The sequence below is a fragment of the Cherax quadricarinatus genome, chromosome 8, assembly GCF_038502225.1.
Source record: "Cherax quadricarinatus isolate ZL_2023a chromosome 8, ASM3850222v1, whole genome shotgun sequence".
NCBI classification, from domain to species: Eukaryota; Metazoa; Arthropoda; class Malacostraca; order Decapoda; family Parastacidae; genus Cherax; species Cherax quadricarinatus.
The window spans coordinates 42518296-42536748 of NC_091299.1; the positions used below are offsets into that span (position 1 = coordinate 42518296).

An 18453-nucleotide genomic window follows, 5' to 3' on the forward strand; every position below is an offset into this window, starting at 1 on the left:
TGCGAATTTCCGAAAGAAAAATAACGTGAGCGTTGAGACTATTTCAATGACTTGTGCTCTCTCGCTTGCTCAGTGTTGATGTCTTCGTGCAAGACAAGAGACAGATCAGAGCTTGGAAATATGCAAATCTTGTTTATTGCTAGCGTGTAAACATTTGAAAATACTTCGACTAGGATTATACCTAGAGTGAAGGAAAGGTACATAATAACACGTCTCTCTCTCTCACACACACACACACACACACACACACACACACACACACACACACACACACACACACACACACACACACACACACACACACACACACACACACACACACAACTAACCAAGCACGTAAAGAAACTAGAAAAAGTCCAAAGGTTTGCAACAAGACTAGTTCCAGAGCTAAGAGGTATGTCCTACGTGGAGAGGTTAAGGGAAATCGACCTGACGACACTGGAGGACAGGAGAGATAGGCGGGACATGATAACGACATACAAAATAATGAGAGGAATTGACAAGGTGGACAGAGACAGAATGTTCCAGAGATGGGACACAACAACAAGGGGACACAGTTGGAAGTTGAAGACTCGAATGAATCACAGGGATGTTAGGAAGTATTTCTTCAGTCACAGGGCAGTCAGGAAGTGGAATAGTTTGGGAAACGATGTAGTGGAGGCAGGATCCATACATAGCTTTAAGCAGAGGTATGATAAAGCTCATAGTGCAGGGAGAGTGACTCAGTAGCAGCCAGTGAAGAGGTGGGGCCAGGAGCTATGACGCACGCACGGAAGATGCTGGAAGCCCTAGTGAGAGGTATGACAGTGTAAAAAAGAAGCAGTGGAACACAGGGTACATTGGAGTACTGTGCCAACTTCTATGGACAAGTAGAGGTATTTTTTTTTCCTCTCCCTCCCTTGTTGTTATAAAACAAAGTTACAAGAAAAAAGACACAAAGTAATCTCGATAATTCTCGGTCTTATTAATGTTCTGAGTGATATTCGGCCCATGGCTCAGAGAGTAGACAAACTCTCGAAACTCTTCAAAGGTATATATATCGTTACTTCTCGGTCCAATAGACTCACGGTCTGGTTGACCCGCGGTCACGTTGTTTTTCGGGCTTCCTGCTCTTCAGTCTGGTTGCTTGTCGAACCCGAGGCAAAGGAAATGAGGAGAAGAGCTTTCTCATCACCCCTCAGTAAATAATTTAACCTCCTTTTACACCCCGGGGTGCATGTTAGCCCTTAGTACACCACTTATTAAGCACTTGTTAACTAATTCTTAATTTACCAGATGGTGAGAAGTTTTCTCACCAGCCAGTAACACTTAGTCACTATACTGCCACTTTCCCCATGTAAGTACATCCACAATAAATGAAAGGAAATATTCCTGAGGATAATGCTAAACCAAATAAAAAGGAATATTTTAACTCGAGGGAGATTATTACCAATGATCTAATTTTTAGAGCACTTGTGTGGGATTTTGGGTAAGATGAGTAAGTATATGAAAAATGTTATAATAAAACAACCACTAAGTGGCCCTGAAAGGGTCCAGACCCTCGATCTAAAACTGTCCAAGAATTTTCAAAAACATTTTTGGTTATTTTTTTCTTATGAGATGGTAGAGAATCTTTTTTTGAAAGTAATACAAGAAGTACGAAATTTGATGGAAAATTGACGAAATTACGTTATCATGAATTTTGCTTCATCAGTGTTATTTATGCATCTGCGATTTTGCCCATTTTGACTCCTATTTTAGGCCAATTGTATTATTCCAGTCGACGAAATTCTTAGCCGTTTTGCTAGTATCACTTCTGTTTTATCAATTGGGTACAAGACACTGCCCAATTAACTATTTCAACTACCCAATAAAGTGATCAGTATCTGGTAATTTTGCCAATATCACAGAAAGTTCAAAACATTCCAATTTTAAAATAGGGTCCAAAATAAACAATGCAGCCATTCCTGGCACTAAAATAACATTTCCTCTGTTTATTAGTTACATTTCCAGGCTTTACAAATGAATTCCTCTTCAAGGGGGGCTCCTTGATGTGGCAAAGAGGCTCTTGGTCTTAGGAATCAAATCCTTTGGTCTTCGTAGACCGAGTCTAAGTATCCCCCAATCCTCCCTTCACTATCCCTTCCTCCCCATAACCCCCCTTTTTCCCTTCCCTCCCCTCTCCCAACCCTCTCCTTTTTCCCCATTCTGTTTGTAGCCTCTGGGGCCCTACCCTCTGGCATTATGGTTTCAAGGTGGGTGGTGGCGTGCTGGGATTCGTCTCCCTCAGTGAGGTCCCTCGGGGGTGGTGTGGTTTGCCATGGAATCTGAATTGTCTGAGGATGCTCTTTTCCCTTTCCGGATTTCCAGGTCTTTGGAGGGGTGCCCTTTGGATGATGAGTGTATCTCTAGAAGCTGCCTGCCTGTTCTGGGGGGTGGCATCCGAAGGAGGTATGCTTGGTGGCGGGTTTCCGACCATCCTTTCTTTTGTCTGCCGAGGTAGCGGCACGGTTCCACACTGCATCTTCACTGCCAATGGGCTCAAGACCCTCCCGGATGAGGAGAGGAGCTTTCGGTCCTCAATGCCTCCTAGCGACTGTCCCTCCCTCTTTTTTTCTATCCTTTTTCTTTTTTTTTCTTAAAATAATAAGAAAGAAGATATCACAGAAGATACACCTATTATTATGGAGTCTTCGCCCAGTGAAACCCTTCCTCCTCCCAGGCCCCATTCTGATCCCACACCTTGTTCTGACCCGGTTTCATTATCGGACCATCCTCTCTAATCTTCTCGTACCCCTGTACCTTCTGCTGGTGACGCTTCGTCACCTGCTTCATGTGCTACAGTGTCACCTGTTTCTGTTCATGCCACTGCTTCTAGAATGCCCTTCATAATGCGTCCGGCTTCTCTAAATACAGTGCGACAGTTTTCAGATTGCCCACCTCCCTTGGATCAGACTGCCCGTGGTTCTCCTCCTAAGCATCCAAGACAACCTACTGATGACAGTTCATCGATGACCGCTCAGAAACGACCTACACGACACTACCTTTGCGTACTGGACTAACGAGTACGCAATGGGAAAAATTCCTTTACAAACGACATCTCAAACTGATTATCTTTCTGATCATGGAATTGGTAAAACTTATATGGCATGTTGGCACTTTCCTAGTAACATCGCTCGTTTAACCTTCGACTGCCGTGAACTTCCATCCTCTGTCTATATTGCGGGACATTGCATAGAGGTATGTCAAGTAGTTCCCACTCCCCAACAGTGTCGTAATTTGTGATAAATGGTTTAAAACCGACAAGTTGAAGATTGAGACACTTATTCAACATATAGGAAGCTTTTTTGAAGAAACGTTTTGCCACACAGTGGCTTCATCAGTCCAATACAAATCAGAAGGTTGTAAGGAGAGGAGGAGATTGAGGTAATCAGTCCCTCAGCCTGGAGTCGATGTGTTCAGTCCATCAATCTTGTAGAAAGTACAGCATAGGGCCTTAGAAGTGGCTAATATACTGTAGTCAGGTGGGGTGAAGCAGGAGGCGGCGTCATAGTGGTACCATCCACTAGTCGAAGTAGGTCTTCGTCCAAAGGTTGGACAAGTGTCTCAATCTTCAACTTATCGGTTTTAAACCATTTATTACATCTGTCAGACACTGCAACATCATGGGATTTTGATACAAAGAATTCTTCAACCTTGTCCAACCTTTGGACTAGTGGATGGTACCACTATAACCTCGCCTCCTCCTGCTGCGCCTTACCTGACTACAGTATATAAGCCACTTCTACGGCCCTATGCTGTACATTCTACAAGATTGATGGACTGAACACATCGATTCCAGGCTAAGGGACTGATTACCTCAAACTACTCCTCTCCACACACCCTTCTGATTTGTATTGGACTGATGAAGCCACTGTGTGGCAAAACGTTTCTTCAAAAAAGATTCCTATATGTTGCATAAATGTCTCAATCTTCAGTGTCGTAATTGCTGGCATTTTGGACACCCCGCTAAACACTGCAGATCTGCGGTGAAATGCCCAGTCTGCAGTGCAGCAGATCATTCCAATACATCTTGTAGTCTTCCCCCCTCATGTCTCAATTGCAAGAAACCTCATCCTTCCTTTTCACGCCGTTGCCAGGTTTATCGTAATGAACGAGAGATCCGTTATCTTAAGGAGCGTGAGGGCCTCATTTACACTACGGCTGTCACTCAGCTCCGCCTTCAAGGTAAACTCCCTTGTGTCCCATATGCTCCGGTAACCCGAAGACCTCCAACCTCGACGGTCCTCACACCTCGCAGTACATCATAATTTACACCTGGAAAATCTTAGAGGGACTGATCCCAATTCTGCGCAAAGAAATCATTCCCTATGATAACAAAAGACTTGGCAGACAACCCCCAATGAAAAACAATGGTGCCATGAGTACTCTGAGAGAAATCAGTGTCAGGGGCCCAAGCCTGCTCAACAACTTCCCACCATACATAAGGGGAATTACCAATAGACCCCTATGTTTCTTCAAGAGGGAGCTGGACAGATACCTAAAATCAGTACCTGATCAGCAGGGCTGAGGTTTATACATTGGATTGCGTGTGGCCAGCAGTTACAGCCTGGTTGATCAGGCCCTGATCCACCGCGAGACCTGGTCATGGACCGGGAAACGGGGGCGTTAAACCCCAGAACACCCTCCAGGTATACTCCAGTGTTGATGAGCTCTTTGGCGGCATGGAGGCCAAACGCCTTTCAAATGTAGCTTCCCCTCAAGTGGCGTGCTGGTGTGATGGATGTAACGAACATATCGTCAGTCCTCGATCTTTAAGATCCCTAGTTTGGTTGATAATGTGGCCGGGCTGATTCTCGGTGTCTGCTCGTGGACGTTTTCTTCAGTCTATTGACTGTAATAGCTAGGTAAGGCTAAAGGCTACTAGCGGCAACAGTCTGGTTGACTAGGTACTTACGAAGAAAGCTTGGCTTCAGAAGAACCCTTGAAACTGGTCACAGATATATCACAGGTATGGAGTTCCTGGTAAATCCTGGTCCACAGCCGAGCCCAGCTGTTAGTGTAGACGACCCCTCGACACAAGTTGCAGGTATACCACGGGTATATCTCCCACCTTGTTTCATGTTTCCTTGTCAAAAATGACTGAATCACTTAAATTGTACAGTTTCCTCTATGATACTTATTTCATTTATCTCAAGAGCAGTGACTGTGTTATTTTCTCATAAACTGCTTTGAAATTTACAAAATTTTGGATTAACCTTTTGATATTTTCTATTTGATTTTCTTATCGGACGCATTTCTTCTCTGGACATTTACTGGAGCAGGAATGACGTCTACTTACGTGCATTGCAATATACCTTGCAATAGTCTCTTTCCCGATGGGAAACATTGTTGCATTACGTTGACCACAGGGCGTGTCAGTTCAGCAGGTGTACCATCATGGCGTCGTTAACTTTCAAAGTCGTCTTACAAGATTACTGTTTAATCTTGTTTATTCAGTCTTCCTTTGTACACTCTTCGTCTCTGATTTCCATTGGTTTAGACATTACTTTTTCACGGAGTCGAATTGATTAAAGTACCGTTGGCTTGACTTGCAGCCCAGGGCAGGGAGTGAATATCATGGCGTCGAATCTTCCACACACTGGTAACAGTAATGATTTCGTTTGTCTTTGTGAACTATATATATATATATATATATATATATATATATATATATATATATATATATATATATATATATATATATATATATATATATATATATATATATATATGCATTGTGTGTGTGCAAGACAAGCCATGGGGGTGTAAATCTTTAGCTCAAGTACTTTCACACTTCTCAGTGCATCATCAGGGGCTATGTAATGTTGCAATGCAGCAACTGAAGGAGTGAGGGGATGTTTTCTCATAGTGCAGTGCAGATCTGCCACCTCCCATAGCGTCTCTCAGAATGTGGGCCAACGGTTGGTGCCGAGCCTGCACCACCACCATCCCCCTTCCCCCATAGGGGGTAGGAGGATTTTGAGATGTCAAGTATTGTGAAATTAGAAGATAAAATAGCCAGCCCAAAGCTTTTTTTTTAGCTGCTTAGGACAGGTCATGTGACTTGAGGAAATACATTTCTCAGTGGCTACTATATATGTGGATAGCTATTGTTCTGTGTAACCTTTTTAATAAAAGAAAAGAAATGAATTAGCTCTTTGTCTGTTTAAATGTCCTGATCTGTAGTACTCAAATGTTCCCAGAGGTACACAGAAGTATCTCTTTATATTTTCCTAAGTATTGTCTAACATCAGCTCAAAGGCACCCACTGAACCACCATCTTGGTGGTCCAATGGATAGAGTGATGCGTACTTTGTTCAGTTCACACAGGGCTGGGCATGGGAATGCAGGGTCAAGTCCTGGCCAAGCTGCAGTTCTGTTAATGATATATATATATATATATATATATATATATATATATATATATATATATATATATATATATATATATATATATGTATATATGCATGCGTGAGCGTGTTTGATAGGAGTGAATGGAGACAAATGGTTTTTAATACTTGACGTGCTGTTGGAGTGTGAGCAAAGTAACATTTATGAAGGGGTTCAGGGAAACCGGCAGCCCGGACTTGAGTCCTGGAGATGGGAAGTACAGTGCCTGCACTCTGAAGGAGGGGTGTTAATGTTGCAGTTTAAAAACTGTAGTGTAAAGCACCCTTCTGGCAAGACAGTGATGGAGTGAGTGGTGGTGAAGGTTTTTCTTTTTCGGGCCACCCTGCCTTGGTGGGAATCGGCCAGTGTGATAATAATATATATATATATATATATATATATATATATATATATATATGTATATATGTCGTGCCGAATAGGCAGAACTTGCTATTTTGGCTTAAATAGCAATGTTCATCTTGCCATATAGGACAAGTGAAAATTTGTGTATGCAATAATTTCGCCAAAATCATTCTGAACTTAACGAAAAAAATATATTTAACTGTGTTTGTTTAGTATTAAATTATTGTAAACAAATTTAAAATATATTTAGTTAGGTTAGGCTAAAATAAATTGTTCTTGTTATAATAAGGTTAGGTAAGTTTTCTAAGATTCTTTTGGAGCAAAATTAAAAATTTTTACATTAACATTAATGAAAAAAATATATCTTTAAACGTATAAGAGAAAATTTTAGAAAGGACTTAATTTTAAATGAGTTCTTGCTAATTGACCAGTTTTACATATTCGGCACGACATATATATATATATATATATATATATATATATATATATATATATATATATATATATATGCACAAGATAAAGCCACGGGGGTGGAAATCTTCAGCTCAAGTACTTTCACACTTCTCCATGCATCATCAGGAGCTATGCATTGTTACAAGAGTAGTAAGTTTTCTCAGAGTAAGGTAGCATGGGTGACACCAGCCACACCTTCTCTCAGAGTATAAGAGGCACTGTTCCATTTGCCTCCCACCCACTCACCCTCCATGCCCCTTCCCATATGGGATAGGGTAGAAGAGGGCCTCGAAGTTTACAGAAAGCTGGAAACAAAAAATACGAGATGTAATAGGTCTAAGCTGCTTCTAATCACTGCCAACAAGTCATATGACTTAAGAGGTTACGTTGCAGTAGTAATAAACATAACATGATGCTTTTATGTGTAAAGCTTCTAATTAAAGAACCAAATGTGCTCATTTGTCAGCTTAAAATACCGTACGTCACGGAAGGTTCTAGAATGTTTCAGGAAATACTCAGAAGATTCTCATCATATGACTCACGAAATCGTAATGACACGATTGCAAACAAACCATACCCCGGCCGGGGTATGGTTTGTGGTCACAGTGGTGCCTGTGCTAACCTTCCTATGGTGTAGAAATATACCTAGTTGGACGAATCTTATTGTGGCTAGCTGGTCCAGTGGCTAACGCGACGGGCTGGAGTTTTGAGACTTTATGACCGCGGGTTCAATCCCGGCCGGGGGTATGGTTTGTTTGCAATCGTGTCATTACGATTTCGTGAGTCATGTTGACGGCAGTGAGGGGACTTGAGCTAGAGTTCGTCACGGCCACGCTAGCTGGAGATTCGTCTGTAAAAACTTGCATTTGTGGTCACAGTGGTGCCTGTGCTAACCTTCCTATGGTGTAGAAATATACCTAGTTGGACGAATCTTATTGTGGCTAGCTGGTCCAGTGGCTAACGCGACGGGCTGGAGGTTTGAGACTATGACCGCGGGTTCGATCCTGGCCGGGGTATGGTTTGGTGGGTTAATCTCATCATATATTCTTAAATACTACCAACCAATATCCTCAGTATTTCTTATTATGCCACTATTATTTATGAATCTTCCATAGCATTACAATTATTCTTTAAGACATAACTGGACAATTCATGAATTTTCCGGATATTCTTTAACACCTTTAACACATCAATAACTGCTAACACTGTATTCCACTAAGCTAGTTGCAATTACCATATTGCAATCAACCATGTATACCTTTATACAGCTGTACCTAGATGGGTTTAGGACCCCAGTAAAAATAAGTCCTTTGACCTTTTTGGATTATCCTGTGTATAATTTATATAACTGTATTTATGTGTACCTTTACTTGAATAAACTTATTACTAATGGATATATATTATATCGATCATGTTGCAGTCGGTGATTACAGCCACTTTACCTTGTGTACCTGTAAACGTACAGTACCTTTATGCAATTGTAGCTAAATGGGTTATATATTATACCGACGTTCACGACGGACATAACGTGATGTTTGGTGTGTAGAACACTTGTCCAACGTCACCAGAACCTCATATGACCCCATGGGATAATGAGCAATCCTGCCATGTTGTACAGCACTGTTGTTTAAGGTTGTGCACAATAGACTCCAGTATATAGCTATGAGGTTTGTACAACCTATAATTGGAGTTGTATACAGCATTCCTATCATGTTTCAAGAGCGAAGATTCAGTTATGTTTCTTTCCATGATAGAACTGTTGGGTACAATGATCCGGGCAGCAGCCCACCCCGGTGGGTGATTACAAGAACTGACATAGTTAAAGATACCATTAGACTCCTGGCCTGTCCTGATTGACTGCTGATAGTGGGCTAAACTGTTTTAGATATTTACCCATTTGACCAATATGCAAGAGTGGGAAAAAGTGCATTATTAGACAGTGTGTTTTTAATCAACCTCTCGTTCACTATCCCAGTGTTTTTGAAGGCAAAGTTTATATTGAATTTTTTATTGAGTCATGCTGCTGACCAAATTCTCATCGTGGGGTAGAACTAGTATACTTTCCTGGCAGGCATTTCCTTAGGTTTAGTCCTGTAGAAAGTCTTCCTAGCTGACAAGTGGACCTTCTCAACAAACTCCCAGGTATATCTCAGTTTTGCGGCTGTGTTAAATATATTTTTGATTTCATCTTCTAAATACTCAGGACTGCAGATATGGACTGGTTTTACTCTACACTGAGAATTTGGTTAACTTGCGTCAGGCACTCAAAAAAACATATTCTCGTGCATATAAGACGCATGAGCATGTACGATGCACCACAGATTTGGTAGGCATGTTGTGGAAAAACAAATTAAAAAAACTCTTATTCATTCAATATTTAACCCCACTATGTCCCTGTTCTTCATAGCCCACCCAGCTGTCAGGTTTATTCTAAAATCCTTGGATGTCACGTACCATATTCTCTAATGGGGTGGCGCAAAATACCTTGCTGCACCTCGGTTACCATGGTATTTTGACAGTTTGGTCACTTGTAGTTTAAAAGCAACATGTAAGTGCGACAAGGCACCTAAACTACTGGGAACGGTTGAAGGTCATTGATCTGTATTCCCTCGAATGCAGGCGACAGAGATACATGATAATATACACTTGGAAGGCCCTGGAGGGATTGGTACAAACCTGCACACGAAAATCACTCCCTGTGAAAGCAAAAGACACGGCAGGAGATGCAACATTCCCCCGATGACAAGCAGGGGCGCCACGAGTTCACTGAGAGACAACACAATAAGTGTCTGGGACCCAAGACTGTTCAATTGCCTCCCAGCATACATAAGAGGGATTACCAATAGGCCACTGGCTATCTTCAAGAAGGCACTGGACAGGCACATAAAGTCAATACCTGACCAACAGGGCTGTGGTCCGTACGTCAGCTTGCGTGCGGCCAGCAGTAACAGCCTGGTTGATCAGACCCTGATCCACCATGAGGCCTGGTCTCAGACCGGGCTCCGGGGGCGTTGACCCACGAAACCCTTTCCAGGTAAACTCCAGGTGTAGGCATGCCTTCTCTTTGGCTCCATTATAATAGGTATTGGTAATCTGAAAATTGAAAACTTTGTGTTCAACCAAGAGTAAGAGAGAAGCAGCAGGTTGTAGACTACCTCACGTACCGTACTAGCTGTGTGGGGGTCACTGTCCTTGCTGCCTGGTCCACCACTACGCTTCTTGTTCTGTATCCACCACCACTACCAGCATCCACCACCACTACTAGCATCCACCACCACTACCAGCATCCACCACCACTACCAGCATCCACCACCACTACCAGCATCCACCACCACTGCCAGCATCCACCACCACTACCAGCATCCACCACCACTACCAGCATCCACCACCACTACCAGCATCCACCACCACTACCAGCATCCACCACCACTACTAGCATCCACCACTACTAGCATCCACCACCACTACCAGCATCCACCACCACTACCAGCATCCACCACCACTACTAGCTTCCACCACCACTACTAGCATCCACCACCACTACCAGCATCCACAACCACTACTAGCATCCACCACCACTACCAGCATCCACCACCACTACCAGCATCCACCACCACTACCAGCATCCACCACCACTACTAGCATCCGCCACCACTACCAGCATCCACCACCACTACTAGCATCCACCACCACTACCAGCATCCACCACCACTACCAGCATCCACCACCACTACCAGCATCCACCACCACTACTAGCATCCACCACCACTACTAGCATCCACCACCACTACCAGCGTCCACCACCACTACCAGCATCCACCACCACTACTAGCATCCACCACTACCAGCATCCACTACCACCATCCACCACCACTACTAGCATCCACCACCACTAGCATCCACCACCACTACCAACATCCACCACCACTACTAGCATCCACCACCACTACCAGCATCCACCACCACTACCACCATCCACCACCACTACTAGCATCCACCACCACTACCAGCATCCACCACCAGCAGCATCCGCCACCACTAGCATCCACCACCACTACTAGCATCCACCACCACTACTAGCATCCACCACCACTACCAGCATCCACCACCACTACTAGCATCCACCACCACTATCAGCATCCACCACCACTACCAGCATCCACAACCACTACTAGCATCCACCACCACTATCAGCATCCACCACCACTACCAGCATCCACAACCACTACCAGCATCCACCACCACTACCACCATCCACCACCACTACTAGCATCCACCACCACTACCAGCATCCACCACCAGCAGCATCCGCCACCACTAGCATCCACCACCACTACTAGCATCCACCACCACTACTAGCATCCACCACCACTACCAGCATCCACCACCACTACTAGCATCCACCACCACTATCAGCATCCACCACCACTACCAGCATCCACAACCACTACCAGCATCCACCACCACTACCAGCATCCACCACCACTATCAGCATCCACCACCACTACCAGCATCCACCACCACTACCAGCATCCACCACCACTACCAGCATCCACCACCACTGCCAGCATCCACCACCACTACTACTAGCATCCACCACCACTACTAGCATCCACCACCACTACCAGCATCCACCACCACTACCAGCATCCACCACCACTACCAGCATCCACCACCACTGCCAGCATCCACCACCACTACCAGCATCCACAACCACTACTAGCATCCACCACCACTACCAGCATCCACCACCACTACCAGCATCCACCACCACTACCAGCATCCACCACCACTACTAGCATCCGCCACCACTACCAGCATCCACCACCACTACCAGCATCCACCACCACTACCAGCATCCACCACCACTACTAGCATCCACCACCACTACTAGCATCCACCACCACTACCAGCGTCCACCACCACTACCAGCATCCACCACCACTACTAGCATCCACCACTACCAGCATCCACTACCACCATCCACCACCACTACTAGCATCCACCACCACTACTAGCATCCACCACCACTACCAACATCCACCACCACTACTAGCATCCACCACCACTACCACCATCCACCACCACTACCAGCATCCACCACCAGCAGCATCCGCCACCACTAGCATCCACCACCACTACTAGCATCCACCACCACTACTAGCATCCACCACCACTACCAGCATCCACCAACACTACTAGCATCCACCACCACTAGCATCCACCGCCACTACTAGCATCCACCACCACTACCAGCATCCACCATCACTACTAGCATCCACCACCACTACCAGCATCCACCACTACCAGCATCCACCACCACTACTAGCATCCACCACGACTACCAGCATCTACCACCACTAGCATCCACCACCACTACCAGCATCCACCACCACTACTAGCATCCACCACCACTACCAGCATCCACCACCACTACTAGCATCCACCACTACAAGCATCCACCACCACTACTAGCATCCACCACCACTTCCAGCATCCACCAACACTACTAGCATCCACCACCACTAGCATCCACCGCCACTACTAGCATCCACCACCACTACCAGCATCCACCATCACTACTAGCATCCACCACCACTACCAGCATCCACCACTACCAGCATCCAACACCACTACTAGCATCCACCACGACTACCAGCATCCACCACCACTAGCATCCACCACCACTACCAGCATCCCCCACCACTACTAGCATCCACCACCACTACTAGCATCCACCACCACTACAAGCATCCACCACCACTACTAGCATCCACCACCACTACCAGCATCCACCACCATCCACCACCACTACTAGCATCCACCACCACTACCAGCATCAACCACCACTACTAGCATCCACCACCACTACCAGCATCCACCATCACTATTAGCATCCACCACCACTACCAGCATCTACCACCACTACTAGCATCCACCACCACTACCAGCATCCACCACTGCTAGCATCCACCACCACTACCAGCATCCACCACTACTAGCATCCACCACCACTACTAGCATCCACCACCACTGCTAGCATCCACCACCACTACTAGCATCCACCACCACTACTAGCATCCACCACCACTACTAGCATCCACCACCACTACCAGCATCCACCACCACTACCAGCATCCACCACCACTACCAGCATCAACCACAACTAATAGCATCCACCACCACTAGCATCCACCACCACTACCAGCATTAACATCATCCAGCACTACCAGGGTCCACCAGCACTACCAGCATTCACCACCTCTTCCAGCATCCACCAGCACTACCAGCATCCACTAGCACTACCAGCATCAGCCAGCACCACCAGAACCCACCAGCACTACCAGCATTCACCACCTCTACCAGCATCAGCCAGCACCACCAGAACCCACCAGCACTACCAGCATTCACCACCTCTACCAGCATCTACCACCACTACCACTATTCACCACTACCAGCATCCACCACCACTACCAGCATCCACCACCACTACCAGCATCCACCACCACTACCAGCATCCACCACCACTACCAGCATCCTCCACTACTACCATCCACCACTACTACCAACATTTATCACTACTACCATACACCACTACCAGCATCCACCATCACTACCAGCGTCCAGCAGCAATACCAGCATCCACCCGTAGTACCAGCGTCCAGCAGCACTACCAGCATCCACCAGCACTACCATCGTCCAGCAGCACTACCAGCGTCCAGCAGCACTACCAGTATCCACCACCACTACCAGCATCCACCAGTACTACCGGCATCCACCACCACTACGAGCATCCATCAGTACTACCGGCATCCACCACCACTACCGGCATCCACCACCACTACCGGCATCCACCACCACTACCGGCATCCACCACCATTACCAGCATCCACTACCAACATTCACTACCACTAACAACATCCGCCACCACTACCAGCATCCTCCTCCACTACCAGCATTAATGCTGGTAGTGGTGGTGGACGCTTGTAGTGGTTAACCACTTCCTGCATCCACCACCACTACCAACATTAACCACTACCAGCATCCTCCTCCACTACCAGCATTAATGCTGGTAGTGGTGGTGGACGCTGGTAGTGGTTAACCACTACCAGCATCCACCACCACTACCAGCGTCTATCACCTCTACCGGCATCCACCAGCATTACTAGCATCCACCACCACTACCAGCATCCACCTCTTGGACTCCCATCCACCACCACTACCAGCATCCACCAGCACTACCAACATCCACCAACATTACCAGCATCCACGAGCTTTACCAGCACTACCAGCATTCACCATCAGTACCAGCATTAAAATCATCCAGCACTACCTGGGTCCACCAGCACTACCAGCATCCAACAGCACTACCAGCATTCACCACCTCTACCAGCATTCACCACCTCTACCAGCATTCACCACCTCTACCAGCATCCACCAGCACTACCAGCATCCACCAGCACTACCAGCATCCACCAGCACTACCAGCATCCACCAGCACTACCAGTATCAGCCAGCACCATCAGCACCCACAGCACTACCAGCATCACCACCACTATTAGCATCCACCACCACTACCAGCGTCCAGCAGCACTACTAGCATCCACCACCACTACCAGCATCCACCACCACTACCAGCATCCACCACCACTACCAGCATTCACCACCTCAACCAGCATCTGCCACCACTACCATCATTCTCCACTACCAGCATCCACCACTACTACTAGCATCCACCGCCACTACCAGCATCCTCCACTAACACCATCCACCACTACCACCACCATTTTCCACTACTACCACCATACACCACCACTACCAGCATCCACCATCACTACCAGCGTCCAGCCGCACTACCAGCATCCACCAGTACTTCCAGCGTCCAGCAGCACTACCAGCGTCCAGCAGCACTACCAGCATCCACCAGCACTACCAGCGTCCAGCCGCACTACCAGCATCCACCATCACTTCCAGCGTCCAGCAGCACTACCAGCGTCCAGCAGCACTACCAGCATCCACCAGCACTACCAGCGTCCAGCAGCACTACCAGCATCCACCAGCACTACCAGCGTTCAGCAGCACTACCAGCATCCACCAGCACTACCAGCGTTCAGCAGCACTACCAGCATCCACCAGTACTACCAGCGTCCAGCAGCACTACCAGTATCCACCAGCACTACCAGCATCCACCAGTACTACCAGCGTCCAGCAGCACTACCAGCATTCACCACCTCAACCAGCATCTGCCACCACTACCATCATTCTCCACTACCAGCATCCACCACTACTACTAGCATCCACCGCCACTACCAGCATCCTCCACTAACACCATCCACCACTACTACCATTTACCACTACTACCACCATCACCACTACCAGCTTCCACCATCACTACCAGCGTCCAGCAGCACTACCAGCGTCCAGCAGCACTACCAGCATCCAGCAGTACTACCAGCGTCCAGCAGCACTACCAGCATCCTCCAGCACTACCAGCATCCTCCAGCACTACCAGCATCCACCAGCACTACCAGCATCCTCCAGCACTACCAGCATCCACCAGCACTACCAGCATCCACCGCCACTACCAGCATCCACCACCCCCACTAGCATCCACCACCACTACCAACATCCACCACCACTACCAGCATCCACCACCACTTCCAGCATCCACCACCACTACCAGCATCCACCACCACTACCAGCATCCACCACCACTACCAGCATCCACCACCACTACCAGCATCCACCACCACTACCAACATCCACCACCACTACCAGCATCCACCACCACTACCAGCATCCACCACCACTACCAACATCCACTACCAGCATCCACCACCACTAACAGCATCCAACAGCACTACCATCATTCACCAGTACTACCGGCATCCACCACCACTACCAGCATCCACCACCACTACCAACATCCACCACCACTACCAACATCCACCACCACTACCAGCATCCACCACCACTACCAGCATCCACCACCACTACCGGCATCCACCACCACTACCAGCATCCACTACCAACATTCACTACCACTAACAACATCCACCAGCACTACCAGCATCCACCAATACTACTGGCATCCACCACCACTACTAGCATCCACCACCACTAATAGCATCCACCACCACTACCAGCATTAACCACTACCAGCATCCACCACCACTACCAGCGTCTATCACCTCTACCGGCATCCACCAGCACTACTAGCATCCACCACCACTACCAGCATCCACCACTACTCCCATCCATCACCACTACCAGCATCCACGAGCACTACCAACATCCAACAGCATTACCAGCATCCAAGAGCTTTACCAGCACTACCAGCATTCACCATCAGTACCAGCATTAATATCATCCAGCACTACCTGGGTCCACCAGCACTACCAGCATCCAACAGCACTACCAGCATTCACCACCACTACCAGCATTCACCACCTCTACCAGCATTCACCACCTCTACCAGCATCCACCAGCACTACCAGCATCCACCAGCACTACCAGCATCCACCAGCACTACCAGTATCAGCCAGCACCACCAGCACCCATCAGCACTACCAGCATTCACCACCTCTACCAGCATCTACCACCACTACCACCATTCACCACTACCAACATCCACCACCACTACTAGCATCCACCACCACTACCAGCATTAACCACTACTACCAGCATCCACCACCACTACCAGCGTCTATCACCACTACCAGCATCCACCAGCACTACTAGCATCCACCACCACTACCAGCATCCACCACTACTCCAGCATCCATCACCACTACCAGCATCCACGCAGCACTACCAACATCCACCAGCATTACCAGCTTCCACGAGCTTTACCAGCACTACCAGCATTCACCATCAGTTCCAGCATTAATATCATCCAGCACTACCTGGGTCCACCAGCACTACCAGCATTCACCAGCTCTACAAGCATCCAACAGCACTACCAGCATTCACCACCTCTACCATCATCCACCAGCACTACCAGCATCCACTAGCACTACCAGCATCAGCCAGCACTACCAGCATTCACCACCTTTACCAGCATCTACCACCACTATCACCATTCACTACCAGCATCCACCACTACTAGCATCCATCGCCAGTACCAGCATCCTCCACTAACACCATCCACCACTACTACCACCATTTACCACTACTACCACCATACACCACCACTACCAGCATCCGCCATCACTACCAGCGTCCAGGAGCAGCACTACCAGCATCCACCAACACTACCAGCATCCACCAGCACTACCAGCGTCCAGCGGCACTAACTGCATCCACAAGTACTACCAGCGTCCAGCAGCACTACCAGCATCCAGCAGCACTACCAGCGTCCAGCAGCACTACCAGCATGAACCAGCACTACCAGCATCCAGCAGCACTACCAGCGTCCAGCAGCACTACCAGCATCCACCAGCACTACCAGCTTCCACCAGCACTGCCAGCATCCACCTACACTACCAGCGTCCAGTAGCACTACCAGCATCCACCAGTACTACCAGCGTCCAGCAGCACTACCAGCATCCACCAGTACTACCAGCGTCCAATAGCACTACCAGCATTCACCACCTCTACCAGCATCTACCACCTCTACCAGCATCTACCACCACTACCACCATTCACCACTACCAACATCCACCACCACTACTAGCATCCACCACCACTACCAGCATTAACCACTACCAGCATCCACCACCACTACCAGCGTCTATCACCTCTACCGGCATCCACCAGCACTACTAGCATCCACCACCACTACCAGCATCCACCACTACTCCCATCCATCACCACTACCAGCATCCACGAGCACTACCAACATCCAACAGCATTACCAGCTTCCACGAGCTTTACCAGCACTACCAGCATTCACCATCAGTTCCAGCATTAATATCATCCAGCACTACCTGGGTCCACCAGCACTACCAGCATTCACCAGCTCTACAAGCATCCAACAGCACTACCAGCATTCACCACCTCTACCATCATCCACCAGCACTACCAGCATCCACTAGCACTACCAGCATCAGCCAGCACTACCAGCATTCACCACCTTTACCAGCATCTACCACCACTATCACCATTCACTACCAGCATCCACCACTACTAGCATCCATCGCCAGTACCAGCATCCTCCACTAACACCATCCACCACTACTACCACCATTTACCACTACTACCACCATACACCACCACTACCAGCAT

General features: G+C 47.6%; 1 protein-coding gene across 2 annotated transcripts in view; it reads left to right on the forward strand.

Moving 5' to 3' along the window:
• The window catches only part of FucT6 (alpha-(1,6)-fucosyltransferase 8), a 628228-nt gene that overhangs the window by 366775 nt on the left and 243000 nt on the right, over positions 1-18453 (forward strand). The gene's annotated exons all lie outside the window — the stretch shown is intronic.